Here is a 15,622-nt window from a genome sequence, read left to right as displayed (position 1 = left end):
CTCTGAGAGCACTAAACTTGGAATGACCCTAGCTCCATCAAGCAAGAGCATGAAAACAGCTAGCAGCATGTGTATACATACAATAAACACATACACGTGGCGCAGGAGTGGCTGTGTGGTAAGTAGCTTGCTTACCAACCACATGGTTCCGGGTTCAGTCCCACTGCGTGGCATCTTGGGCAAGTGTCTTCTGCTATAGCCCCGGGCCGACCAATGCCTTGTGAGTGGATTTGGTAGACGGAAACTGAAAGAAGCCTGTCGTATATATGTATATATATATATAAGTGTGTGTGTATATGTTTGTGTGTCTGTGTTTGTACCCCTAGCATTGCTTGACAACCGATGCTGGGTGTTTACGTCCCCATCATTAGCGGTTCGGCAAAATAGACCGATAAATAAGTACTGGGCTTACAAAAATAAGTCCCGGGGTCGATTTGCTCACTAAAGGCGGTGCTCCAGCATGGCCGCAGTCAAATGACTGAAACAAGTAAAAGAGTAAAAGAGTAGAGTGTGTATGCATGCTCAGATAAAATTGTTAGTTTACACAGAAATTATAGAAAAAAGGAAGGAGAGAACTAAAGGAAGATGAGGGGAAAATAGACAGATAACGATGAAACAGAAAAACAGGCACAGGTATAGCTTAGAGGTACAGGTGTGACTTATAGGAGTAAGTTTCAGATTCAGACCCACAGCATGGCACCTTAGGCAAGTGCCTTCTACTATAGCTCCAGGCCTACCAAAGCTTTGTTAGTGGATTTGGTAGACAGAAACTAAAAGAAACCCATTTTGTGTGTGTGTGTGTGTGTGTGCGTGCGTGTGTGCGTGCGTGCGTGCATGTGTGTGTGCGCACATACAAGGGCACATGGCCTCGTGGTTAGGATGTTGCACTCCCAATTGCTAGATCATGGTTTCAATTCCCAGAGCAGGTGGTGCATTGTGTTCTTGAGCAAAACACTTCATTTCACATTGCTCCAGTCCACTCAGCTGTAAAAGGGTAACCTTGCAATGAACTAACCTTCTGATTTGGAGGAGTGTTGGCCTGCTCACCTAGCCAACAGGGTGGCATCAATCAAAAGCTAAAACAATGCAAAATGTATTGTGACCAGCGATGTATAACAACATCTGATAGTCTGGTCGAATATGTAATACATACATGTGTGTGTGTGTGTGCATATGTGTGTATGTGTGTGTGTGTTTATCCTCCACCATTTCTTGACAACTTCTGATGGTTTGTTTATGTCTCCATAACTTAGTGGTTTAGCAAAAAAAAAACCAAAAGACTATATCATCATCATCATCATCATCATCATCATCATTTAGCATCCGCTTTCCATGCTAGCATGGGTTGGACGGTTCAACTGGGGTCTGGGAGGCCAGAAGGCTGATGACAGGCCACCAGCTGAAGTGATATGAGAAGTGGGCAAAAAGAAAAAGAAAAAGGTAGCAGGAACAGGAGGTTAAGGTAGGCTTCATCATCATCATCATCATCATCGTTTAACATCCGTTTTCCGCGCTAGCACGGGTTGGACGGTTCGACCGGGGTCTGGGAAGCCAGGGGCTGCTCCAGGCTCCAGTCTGATCTGGCAGTGTTTCTACAGCTGGATGCCCTTCCTAACGCCAACCACTCCGCGAGTGTAGTGGGTGCTTTTTACGTGCCACCTGCACAGGTGCCAGAGGGGTCTGGCATCGGCCACGATCAGTTGGTGCTTTTTACGTGCCACCTGCACAGAAGCCAGTCGAGGCGGTGCTGGCATCGGCCACGTTCGGATGGTGCTTTTTATGTGCCACCGGCACAGAAGCCAGTCGAGGCGGTGCTGGCATCGGCCACGTTCGGATGGTGCTTTTTATGTGCCACCGGCACAGAAGCCAGTCGAGGCGGTGCTGGCATCGGCCACGTTCAGATGGTGCTTTTTATGTGCCACCGGCACAGAAGCCAGTCGAGGCGGTGCTGGCATCGGTAAATAATAATTCTTCTCTCCCTCCATCTCTAACACACACACACACACACACACCTACGCATACACACAAGCAGACTAATGGCTGCTTAGCATGAAAGGAAGAGAGATGATCAATACCAAGAATTACTAAAGTAATTCCTTTCTCTCACTTCCTCATCTTGTGGTTTTCCTAGATTGACCGCCCCAGTCAAAAAACCAGCTTGTGAATTCAGCCAGTCATGTGTCCAAGTCTATTCATCATTGCAGTAATATTTCACCCCATCATCCAGTCTATTCCTGTCTGAAAAATCAACACGAGAAAGGAAACTCCAGAGCAACAGGTTACCGAATTAGCCTATGTAAACTATTAAATTCTCCTTTGGGACTGCATACTTTTTCTCATATTTGTTAAAACCAAAGAGTGTGCATGCATGTATATATATACCAGTGAAAACTGATGCATCAAGCTGCATCCCTTGGTAACTAGATTATTTTCATAAACAGATACAGTAAAATAAATACCATCTCTATATATATATAAAACTGAGAATGTGTGTCTGTCTGTCTGTGTGTTTCCCTAAAGCTTGAGAACTACACAACCAATTTCATTCAAATTTTACACATGCCTTACTTAGGGTCTGAGAAGTGTCGTCGCCAAAAAATTTTTTAACTTTTTGCCTAGGGCGAGCACACAGCAATATCATATCTTCTCCACTACAATTCCCTAAAACTTGAGAACTACACAACCAATTTCATTCGAAATTTTACACATGCCTTACTTAGGGTCCATGTAGTTTCATGGGCAAAAAAAATGTTCAACTTCTTGCCTAGAGCGAGCCCATAGCAATATCATATCTTCTCCACTATTTCAGTATTACGTGTTAAAAGTGAAACAAAAACATTTCTCTATTTTATGTCAGATACTTTCACTATCCTTTCATTACTGTATTTATTTTGAGATTCTCTGTTTTTCTCTCAATTATTTTAAATATAAGAAAGAGTTTAGTAAAATAACTTAGTTATCATTAAGTTAGTGTTAGAAACATAAATTGTGACTAAGGTTTGGTGAAAGATTTTTATTCAAAACTTATGAAAACAAGACATTTGTACTACAGAGCTAGGGCCGGTTTCAGCCGGGCTAGTAACGAAAGGGTTAACAATAAAAGTAATAATAACTATTGAATTATATGTAGTAAGTAATAATTGAAATCAAACTAAAGTATAATATAATCGTAACATAACAAAAGTAAAAATAGCAATTGCTATAAAATTGCATCAATGACTTGAACTTGAATAAGTGGTTTCACATGAATGGGAATAAATTAAAAATAAAATCAGCATGCAGAAATGGAATAGTCCAGATGGATTATAAAAAATTAAATTAAAGAAAAGATTATTGTCTATAAAGTATACAATGTAGAGAAAAAAGAAGATTTGAACACCTGAAGGAAAGCACCATCGAAAAGTGTCTTGGTGCGACTATGAAAGATATCTAACCAGAGGCGGTAAATTCGCCACAATAGAAGCAAGGTTCGAGTCAACGGAGTGTGCAAGGGAGTACTCGACTCAAACTTACAAAGTGGAAATATTTTATTTTACCTTTATATCTGGGACGTAGGACGTGCCAGATAAAAATTATAAATGCCCCCCCCCCCGAAGTTGAGGTAGGCTGGATTGTAGCCACACTTCTATACAAGAGGGAGGACAAGATACAATTGATCAAAATAGCAAGAGACGGGCTTACAATTCCAGTCTGTTATATATTTTAAGTATTGTTATCACTAGCGATATCAAGATATAACTTTGTATTTTGTATGTAGATGTATATATATAGATGTACATGTAATATGTACACATATATATACACATATATATATGTGTACTAAAATGCTAGTACTAAAATAAATATTGGAGTCAATATGATCTGAAAACCTAGAAGGCAATGGTGCTCCCACATGGCCACAGTCCAACAACTTAAGCCAGTAACAGAATTACTAACACCAATGTTTGTATAATGTCATATTCCATAACATAAACTGTACAGGCGCAGGAGTGGCTGTGTGGTAAGTAGCTTGCTTACCAACCACACAGTTCCAGGTTCAGTCCCACTGCATGGCACCTTGGGAAAGTGTCTTCTACTATAGCCTCGGGCCGACCAAAGCCTTGTGAGTGGATTTGGTAGACGAAAACTGAAAGAATCCTGTCGTGTATATATATATATATATATATATATATATATATATATATATATATATATGTATATGTAAAAAAATACAAACTGGGACAAGAACGCAAAACATTTAGAAGACGATACAAAAAACACGGACGTGACATTCGAAGCCTTCAATCTTCAGTCAAGAACCGGATCATCCTCGCAATTTCGGCTGTGTTTGTCCCCCCAACATCGCTTGACAACCAATGCTAGTACGTTTACGTCCCGTTACTTAGCAGTTCGGCAAAAGAGACTGATAGAATAAGTACTAGGCTTACAAAGAATAAGTCCTGGGAGTCGATTTGCTCGACTAAAAGGCGGTGCTCCAGCATGGCCGCAGTCGAATGACTGAAACAAGTGAAAGAGTAAAAGAATACTACATAGAACTCATAAAGGACAAGCAAACAGAATAGCCTCTACATGATCACTCAGCTTGCTAGAAACAGCAATGAAACTTCTTCAAATCACACCAACTGTCTTAAAGAAATCAGGATGCAATGGACAGTGTAATCTCGAAAATAAAGAAAAGATGGTGGGACCCCATTTGATCATAGTTCTGTTCAAACCGAGTTGACCTGGGGCTAAGCAGCAACTCATAATGTGAACTTCTTTATGCTTTCTTCCATAATTGATCAAATTACCTACTAAATTTTAATAACTAATAAAGAAAATTTTGACTTCATTTTATTCAATTTACATTTTTGTTTTTTTTTTCTCGCAACTATATTTGCATTATGCAAAAACAATATTGAAAAGTCAACTGAAAAGCTGAAATTTTAATATTTTCATGGCTCATATTGATTTTAACTCATTTTTAAAACTAAAAGTGATATTAGGATTTCACTGATGCAAGTGATTAAAAATTTTGGCTAAATTTGCCTTGATTTGAAAATTATTTTTAAAAGACCAAACTAATCACTTTGCTCTAATGCATCTAAGCCCCCAGCTGTTTTATGAGAAAATTCCTTTCCTATATAAAAGAAATCATATTTCTTTAAATATTTTCTCCCATTCTTGCTTGTTTTAGCATTTATAAGACACGTCATTTCACTTACTTTACTTTGTTTTTTTCTCTCCTTGTTTCTCAATTGTTGTGTTATGTTTGTATCAATCACTGTTAAATCTCCTCTGCAAAAATCTTGTTCTGATTGATGCATTAGAAATATTTTGCATGTTTTGACAACTGTATTATAAACAAACAATTTTGTTTCATTTAGTCTTTTTTTCTTTCCTAGTTTCTATATTATGTCTATTTTGGTCAGCATATTAATAGGGAAACAAGTTCAACAGACATCCATATATATATATATATATATCATCATCATTTAGCGTCCGTTTTCCATGCTAGCATGGGTTGGACGGTTCAACTGGGGTCTGTGAAGCTGGAAGGCTTCATCAGGCCCAGTCAGATCTGGCAGTGTTTCTACAGCTGGATGCCCTTCCTAACGCCATATATATATATATATATATATATATACTAGCAGTATCACCCAGCGTTGCTCAGGTTTGTTTCGACCCTTTAGAATTGGAATTTTTAAAAAGTAAACATTTTGCATTATGTAGCTTGTTATTCTCTTTAAGTGAACATTTTTCTGGTTGAAATAACCCGAAAAATGGCAACACTGCAGTCAAAAAATTGTAAAAAATAGGGAATTTCATAGAAAAAAAGCACCTTTTTGATGTAAATAATTTTTGGTGTTAACATGGTCCGATTTGAATTTTATCTTCTGCGGAATGAAGAGCAAGCCTTCTTCTAGCATACTCTCAATTTTGGTCAACTTACACCACAGGGTTTCAGAGGAGATAGTGTTACCAAACCTGCCATACACAGACAACTTCAGCTTTATATAGAGAGAGATATATTGTAGGCACAAGTAGGATTGTGTGTTAAGAAGTTTGCTTCCCAACCATATAATTTCAAGAGGCCCTCAAGAGGCCCATCGTTTTCCATGCTGGAATGGATTGGATGGTTTGACAGGAGCTGGCAAGCAAGACGGCTACACCAAGCTCTGCAGGCAGCTTTGGCATGGCTTTTTCTATAGCAGGATGCCCTTCCTTATGCTAATCACTTTACAGAGTATATTGGATGCTTTTTGCATGACACCAGCACCAGAAAGGTCACCAAGTAACTTGCAAAACAAATATTCCTCAACTGAGGAGATAAACGATAACAGAGGGTCAGAATTAGGTGTCTTGCTGTAGAAGAGATACAAGGTGATGAGCTTCTTTCAGTTTCCGTCTACCAAATCCACTCACAAGGCTTTGGTCAGCCCGAAGCTATAGTAGAAGACACTTGCCCAAGGTGCCATGCAATGGGACTGAACCCGGAACCATGTGGTTAGTAAGCAAGCTACCACACAGCCACTTCTGCGCCTATCTGATATATGCAAATGAGGCAGTATTCACATAAAATAACCTTTTGTGTGTCATATTTAATGTATATACACTGTTGATGGCCCAGTTACAGCAATATTTGTCCAGAGATAACATCTTTTATGGACTTGCTATGTTAATATACAATAAATACAAGAGATGAAATTATATACATATGCACACACACATACATATACACACACATAGACACACATATATACATATGTGCGTGCGTGCGCACACATACACACATAATGGATCTCAATCAGAATTTCTGGCCATGACTTTCCAGCTGTTTTAATCTACCGATCTTACCAGATTCAATGAATTAGTAAGTGGCATACTGAGCCACAATTATAAAAATGACGCCTGCTCAAGATGCCACTCAGATGGATCAAACCTGGGGCCTTGTGACTGTGAAGTCAAGAGAACCTAACTTTCCTATACTGCACCTATAATAAACCAATACAATGTACTATATATATATATTTACTCTTTTACTTGTTTCAGTCATTTGACTGCGGCCATGCTGGAGCACCGCCTTTGATCGAGCAATTCGACCCCGGGACTTATTCTTTTGTAAGCCCAGTACTTATTCTATCGGTCTCTTTTGCCAAAGCGCTAAGTAACGGGGACATAAACACACCAGCATCGGTTGTCAAGCAATGCTAGGGGGACAAACACAGACACACAAACACACACACGCATACATATATATATATACATATATACGACGGGCTTCTTTCAGTTTCCGTCTACCAAATCCACTCACAAGGCTTTGGTCGGCCCGAGGCTATAGTAGAAGACACTTGCCCAAGATGCCACGCAGTGGGACTGAACCCAGAACCATGTGGTTGGTAAACAAGCTACTTACCACACAGCCACTCCTGCGCCTATGTATCATCTCATTTAACATAATCTTTCATGTTACATCTACTTAAATTTTATATTCAAACAATGCTTTAATCTTTAAAAGGAAGGGTTATGTATCTAATTGAGTTTATTTCTTTTAAATGGTCATTTGTTAAGTTGCTTTAGGTGTTCACTTTTTTTCAGTTTTAACTTTGATGTACTTGACAATTTTTGAAATGGTAAACAGAGATGTTCCTGATTTTCTTTTTATAGTATTTTTATAGTTGATTTCTTTGATATCCTTTTCACTTTGTAGCCTTTTGATAAAAACAGCCTCTTTTTTTTTTTTCTGTGTTTTTTTTTTTGTTATATGCTTAATTGTTTGTAAATTCTTTAATGAATAATACAAAACAAAAATGCTACAAAGGCAAAGCTATAGCCTTTAAACCCAAATTTTTACAGGTTAGGGTATTAAAAACTAACCTGATAGTTTACAATATCTCTGAATGTTATGTGCTTTCAATCAATATAAAAAAAACACGTGAGAAGTCTAATTACAAACTGAGAAGTTAGAGTTGGTGATACCATGAAACAAGGAGATGGTGTTGGTGATACTATCTTTTATCGTTGACTTGTTTCAGTCATTAGACCACGGCCATGCTGGAGCACTGCCTTGAAGGATTTTAGTCGAATAAATCGACCCCCAGTATATATTTTTTTTTAAAGCCTGGTACTTATTCTATCAGTATTTTTTGTTGAACCGCTAAGTGACAGGAACATAAACACACCAACACCAGTTGCCAAGTTGTGGGGCTGGACACACACACACACACACACACATATATATCATCATCATCATCATCATTTAACGTCCGTTTTCCATGCTAGCATGGGCTGAACGGTTCAATCAGGGTCCGAGAAGCCAGGAGGCTGCACCAGGCTCCAGTCTGATCTGGCAGTGTTTCTACAGCTTGATGCCCTTCCTAACACCAACCACACTGTGAGTGTAGTGGGAGCTTTTTACATGCCACCGGCACAGGGGCCAGAGGAGGCTGGCAAACAGCCACGATCGGTTGGTGTCTAGGCTTCTTTCAGTTTCCATCTACCAAATCCACTCACGAGGCTTGCCCAAGGTGCCACAAAGTGGGATTGAACCTGAAACCATGATGCTGAGAATCAAACTTCTTACCACACAGCTGCACCTATACTTTGAATAGTGTTGGAGTTGGGTATGCAATAAATTGAAAAGTTGGATTTGGGGGCTGAAGGTTTGTATACTGACTTCGCCCCAGCCTTAGTGTTTCCACCAGACTTAAAATACTTTTCACACATTGAAAAATGTATTACATTTCTTCTCAATTGTCATGATACCAAAACGGCATTTTAATACAAAAATACTATGTGGAGTTCAAGTCCCATGCGTAGCTTTCAGCTTTTTGGGGTTGTTTTTTCTTTTTTCCATTCAAGCAGTTTTTTAATCTGATATATTATAAACTATTTTTTCATAGCTGCATTTGCTTCAATTTACAGCTAGATAGTTTATTTATATATTTTTCAATGCTTCTACATTTATGTATTTTTAAGGTAATCACATAATTGAATGTTATTGTATATTCTGTACAAGGGCTCTACATTTAGCTTTAAACAGATGAGGGATAAATTGCTCCCTCATCCTATGTTCAAATTCTGTTGGAATAAAATCTTTCTCTCTTGGAGGAGAGGAGGATTTTATTCCAACAGCAGTGCAAGTTAAGCTATAGTACTGCTGCATGCACAGAAAACAAATTTCAACTTCTTGGATTTGGTCATTGATGAGTTAAAGGTCCTGCAGTATCTACCAAAACATAACTAGTCAATTTGGTCATGGAGACATTGCAGTGTCAATGACAAGTAATGAACTGCCAACTTTCTCAAAGTAACAGTAGAGTGTCAATACTATATGGAGTGTCAACTTGGTTCATGACTAGAGTGAAATGTCAATGACAAGACATCAAGTTCCAACTCATTGTAACATTAGAGTCAATGACATTGTGTCAATTGTCAATTTGATCAAAGGGATGTTGCAGTGTCAATTGTGCAACATGAAATGTCAAATTGACTAATAGTGACATTGCAATGGCACTACGAAACAGGACATTAAATATCAACATGATCATGGTAACACTTCAGTGCCAGTGATAGGACATGCAGCATTAGCTTTATTTGTAGGGATATTGCAGTGCTAACAACAAGGCACAACCACATCCATTAATGCTCACAAGCTGTTAAAGTTATGTAATCTAGGATTCTATAAATAGATGAACTAGTTTGGTGAGAGTTAATTGCTTTAATAAGGAACAGTATGCCCTGTTGCTATGGAATAACAAACCATGATCATTGAACTACAAGGCTGATAGCCAAATTTGCACAAACCACAACCACTTGCTAGGTCAGAATAACACACAAACAAGGGAACCAATGAGGGAGCTTTTACATGGTTATTTGACCTCCTAGAAGTAGCAGCAGCCAGATTACCTCAAATCATGCCCAACCATCTTGGGAAAGGATAAGAAGCACTGAATAATGAAATTTTACCGATCCCAAAAATACAGCATGGTCATGGATGGAATGCCTGTGATCAAGGCTTGCTCAAGTAGATTTGACCTGATGCTGAGTAGCAACAGCAATAAGGTCATAATCAGCCAGTAAAATAAAAATGAAATATGTTTGTTTCCTCATTGATATATCATGAAAATCCCACAGTCTGACCTCCCTCATTCATTGTAACATTCACAGGTAAACTGCAGCTCATGGGACATTCCGAATGGTACACCTAACTAAATGTTACCTTGAATTTTTTTTTCTTAGCAGTGCAGCTTACCTGATGATGAGACATGTCTTCTGCAGCCCGCTCCTCAAAAAAGATTGCCCCATGCCTGCATCATTTTTCTTAAATTATTATGATTTTATTGTATTATATATTAAGTGCGAAGGCATGTGACCTAGTGATTAGACTGTTGCACTCACAATTGCTGGGTCATGAGTTCAATTCCTTGACTGGGCGGTGCATTGTGTCTTTAAACAAAAAAATTCATTTCAAATTGCTCCTTTGATCAGAGGAGAATGTTAACATGCTCACCTAGCCAGCAGGGCAGCATCATTTGAAGGCTAAAACAATGCAAAAGCACATTGTGACCAGCGATGTGTAACAACATCTGATAGCCTGATTGATCATGTGATCACATGATATAGCAATATATATTTCTTTATTGCCCACAAGGGGCTAAACATAGAGGGGACAAACAAAGACAGAGAAAGGGATTAAGTCGATTACATCGACCCCAGTGCATAACCGGTACTTTATTTATTGACCTCGAAAGGATGAAAGGCAAAGTTGACCTTGCAGAATTTGAACACAGAACGTAACGGCAGATGAAATACGGCTACGCATTTCGCCCGGCGTGCTGACGTTTCTGCCAGCTCAGCAATATAGCAAGTTACTAAACACTCATCTATATAAAATTTATGAAATAAATTTGTACACCATACAGAGAAATGTGTTCTGACACTTCAGATGTGGCCTGTTTTCAATTTTCCCAAAATATCAAAACAAATGTCTCAGACATCTCATATGTGACAGGAACTTATGCTGTAGAATTATTTTATGAGTTTTATAAACTTTTTTTTTAGATTGAGAGAAGGAGGGGAAACAAAAATCATGACTAGTTTCCCCAGACTTTAGTTTGTTGATTGTTTCCGCCCTCTTTTGTTACCCATCTATCTATTTGACTTGGCACTGTTATTTCCAATTAGGTAAACTGAGGGGAGTTGAAGAATACGAGAGCAATTTATGAGAACAAAAAACAAACAGCTCTTAAACTGAAATCAATGACAGTGTGAATGCGGAGACCTTGTAGACCTCAGAAACCATGGGATACAATAAAAGCTGAATAAATAGCAGTTACTTTACAAGAAAAGACAGACAAAAATAAAATAATAAAATGGCCAAAAAAATGTTGGGAGGAGGTTGTTTTTCTTCCCACTTCCAAATATGAAATGATGATAGTAAAAAAAAAACAACTAATATCTTTTCAAATAACCTTAAAAGTTAACTTTTAACAGATAGTTAGAGGCTGACTTTTAATGAATGTAAGTTGAGTTGCTGACATCAGTTAGTTCTAAAGACAAAAGTTCCACTCCTAGCTCTTATCATCTTTATTTTTAAAAAAACTTCAAGTAGCTGATGTTGTTGGAGTTCTCTCCCTTGTTGTTGTTTTTAAATTTTTGGAACAACTCCAGGGACAACTTTTTTTATTTTTTTATTGTTTTAACTGTTTAGTCATTGGATTACGACCATGCTATAGCACTGCCTTGAAGGGTTTGTCAGATAGATCAAGCCTGGTAGTCTGGTACTTATTTTATCCATCGCTTTTGCAGAACTCAGACTCCAAAATGGCTGTGTTTTCCAAAATGGAGGCAAACACCTTTCTCCATGTGATTGGCTTCAGAAATTGTTTAGACATGAGGATGTTTTCCTATTTTTCTTAACATGAAACCAATGGTAGCCTTAACTCACAAATAAAGAAATTATATCCACCAATGCAGTGCTGAGCACACATTTTCATCATTCAACATTTATGTATATTTATATGTGTGTGTGAGTGTGTGTGTATGTATGTATGTATGTATGTATAGTAATAACAACAATAATCCTAGGTTGGAATTTATAAAAGTTTCCCATAAACAAATTTAAAAGATATATGCACCAACCGATCGTGGCCAATGCCAGACTCCCCTGGCACCTGTGCAGGTGGCACGTAAAAAGCACCCACTACACTCGCGGAGTGGTTGGAATTAGGAAGGGCATCCAGCTGTAGAAACACTGCCAGATCAGACTGGAGCCTAGTGCAGCCCCTGGCTTCCCAGACCCCGGTCGAACCGTCCAACCCGTGCTAGCGCAGAAACCGGACGTTAAACGATGATGATGATGATGATGATGATATATATATATATATATCAAACTTTGAGAAATCCAAGTGATACAACCATTTACAGTTCCAAGCAGATGTTGAAATACAATAGAGAGCAAGTTATTTCTCAAAAAAAATAACTGTTGAGAAAAAAACCTGCCAGTGGAATAGCCCTTTGAATTCAGTTGATTTCCACTGAAAATTGAAATTTTCTGAATTTTAAAAATGTATGGCTTCAAAAGACTTGATAACGTTCCTTTAAAATAAGCATTACTTAATTTGTATGTATCTATTTTATGCAATACTTTCTTTTGACAAATCTACCTTGTTTTCATGGATTTTAATTCTTATGTAAAGTTCAGAGGCAAAAAAGAAAGAGACAAAATGTTTAAATTAACAGTCAGCCCAAAAGATTGTTACAAAATTTTAGTGAAAAAGCTTTTATGGGCCGATGCCAGCCTCGCCTGGCACCAGTGCAGGTGGCACATAAAAAGCACCCACTACACTCACGGAGTAGTTGGCGTTAGGAAGGGCATCCAGCTGTAGAAACATTGCCAGATAAGACCAGAGCCTGGTGCAGCCTTCTGGCTTCCCAGATCCCCGGTCGAACCGTCCAACCCATGCTAGCGCGGAAAACGGACGTTAAACGATGATGATGATGATATATATATATCAAACTTTGAGAAATCCGAGTGATACAACCATTTACAGTTCCAAGCAGATGTTGAAATACAATAGAGAGCAAGTTATTTCTCAAAAAGAAAATGTTGCGACAAAAACCTGCCAGTGGAATAGCCCTTTGAATTCAGTCGATTTCCACTGAAAATTGAAATTTTCTGAATTTTAAAAATGTATGGCTTCAAAAGACTTGATAACGTTCCTTTAAAATAAGCATTACTTAATTTGTATGTATCTATTTTATGCAATACTTTCTTTTGACAAATCTACCTTGTTTTCGTGGATTTTAATTCTTATGTAAAGTTCAGAGGCAAAAAAGAAAGAGACAAAATGTTTAAATTAACAGTCAGCCCAAAAGATCGTTACAAAATTTTAGTGAAAAATCTTTTATGTTCATATTATCATGATATTACACATGCTAGGAACAGCCCACATCCTATGGGAGACACTATCAATTCAATAACACAACCCAAACAAAACAATCCACAAACACAAGAGACACATTATATAGCAAATGTCCAATTAAATAAACAACCACCAGCAGGTCCAATACCCAACAGAAGAACACAACTCACATTACATAAAGAACACAAAATACAGACACTAATACAACAAAAGACTGCAACTAGACCCCATAACAAAACAAACAGATGCAATACAATACCAGGAAGAGTTTGCATTCTCCCAACAGCAAAAAAGAATACACAATGCTGCACACACCGCAGCAACATGGAGGTGTAGCAAGTGATGCAGGAAAAATTTAACTGAAACTACACATATCAGTACATAAACATACATTTACATGTGCATACGCTTATACACACATGCAGACACATCTACACACATACATATACATACGTGCATATGCATGCATGCATACATACAGACAGACAGACATACATACATACATACATACATACATGGTGGCTGCCCCCTCGTTATCGAGTATGGCCATTGCACGATGCTTAATCAATGTTGTTATCGTGCAATGCCTGTGCAAGAAGATTTTTTTTTAATGTTAGGAAAGGCTGTGCACTGAGTCAATCCCACTCACTAAGCAACAGCAGCCATAATCCGAAAGAAGAACAAGTCAACATCATCGGTAACCGCTGAGCCACAGGTTTTATGTCGGAGTTATCCCAGTTACCTGAGATACCTTCTCCTAGAAGGATGCCCTAACAAAGGCTAGGAGTCCTTCACTCCCAATGGTTTAACCACGCGATCGGGTATTCAATCCGATTATTTCTATGTCCCCACGCATGATACAGCCTTAAGACATTTATTGGATGGCCATTGACTCTCAAGAGTTCCTCCACCCTTTGACGGGTTTTGATTTTCATCCCGCAGAGTGTCCAATAAACACCCTCCTCACCAAGCAAGCTTGGTGGGGTTGCCGGTTTAGTCGCCGACGACCCGACCATGCAACAGGTTGTACTGGGTTACATGTCACCAGTAGCACTCGAAAGTGACCTGACATACACATACATACATACATACATACATACATACATACATACATAAATACATATGTATCATGAACTAACTGTTACTTTCTCAGATGCAACACAAAATTCTGTCAGTGAACAGGTTGCAGTTTCAAAGCAATGAAAATATTTTGACACAAATTAAATTTAAAAGTTGAAGTGAATCTAACATTTTTTTGTGTGTTCTTAAATGGCTTACAAACATCTCCCACGCTGCAATTGTTTCTGTTTCAGCACATAATCTCAGATCAAGTAACTTGCTATGCAAGTACATCTCCATAATACCAAACGTTAAATAATAATTGCTCCTGATTTAGATATAAGAACAGTAATTTTAAAGGACAGGGTTTAGCTGATTAGAATGACCCCAATACTAAAAGTTATTTTATTGATCCCAGAAGAATAAAAGTAAAGTTGACCTCAGCAGGATCTGAACTAAGAACAAAATGTAGTGCAACTAAATACTGCTCAGCATATTATTTGACGAACTAATGATCCCTCCACCCATTATTGTTTCTAAAACTGACACAAGACCAGAAATTTAACATGAGAGGCATGAGCTCAGTACGTGGCTGATACTTTATTTCAATGACCCTGGAAAGATGAAAGGAAAAATTGATATTTGCAGGATTTGAACTCAGAATATGAAAGGCCTTAACTAAATAGTGCAAGGTATTTTTTCTCCAATCATCATCATCATCATCATCATTTTAATGTCCTTTTTTGCAATGCTTGCAAAGGTTGCACAGAGTTTATCAAGGCAGATTTTTTTCACGGCTGGATGCTCTTCCTATCACCAACCCTTACCTGTTTCCAAGTAAAGTAATATTTTTCCCCCATGGCCAGACATATAATTGCGGAGGACTAGAAATGAATGTCGTTCATTTAAAACAATCACATAACGTCAAGATATAGATGCAAACATACTCCATACACACATACATATACATACATACATACATACATACATACATACATACGTACGTACGTACGTACGTACGTACGTACGTACATACGTACGTACGTACGTACGTACGTTACGTACGTACGTACTACGTACGTACGTACGTACGTACATACATACATACATACGTACGTACGTACGTACTACGTACGTACGTACGTCGTACATACATA

At 38.2% G+C, this 15,622-nt stretch overlaps 1 protein-coding gene across 1 annotated transcript in view; it reads right to left on the bottom strand.

The window, feature by feature from the left end:
* Positions 1–15,622, bottom strand: part of LOC115209053 (EKC/KEOPS complex subunit Lage3) — a 303,986-nt gene that overhangs the window by 189,520 nt on the left and 98,844 nt on the right. The gene's annotated exons all lie outside the window — the stretch shown is intronic.

Source organism: Octopus sinensis, linkage group LG1 (assembly GCF_006345805.1).
Source record: "Octopus sinensis linkage group LG1, ASM634580v1, whole genome shotgun sequence".
NCBI classification, from domain to species: Eukaryota; Metazoa; Mollusca; class Cephalopoda; order Octopoda; family Octopodidae; genus Octopus; species Octopus sinensis.
The sequence above is the reverse complement of the archived record's forward strand: the minus strand, read 5'-3'. Positions and strand labels throughout refer to the sequence as shown.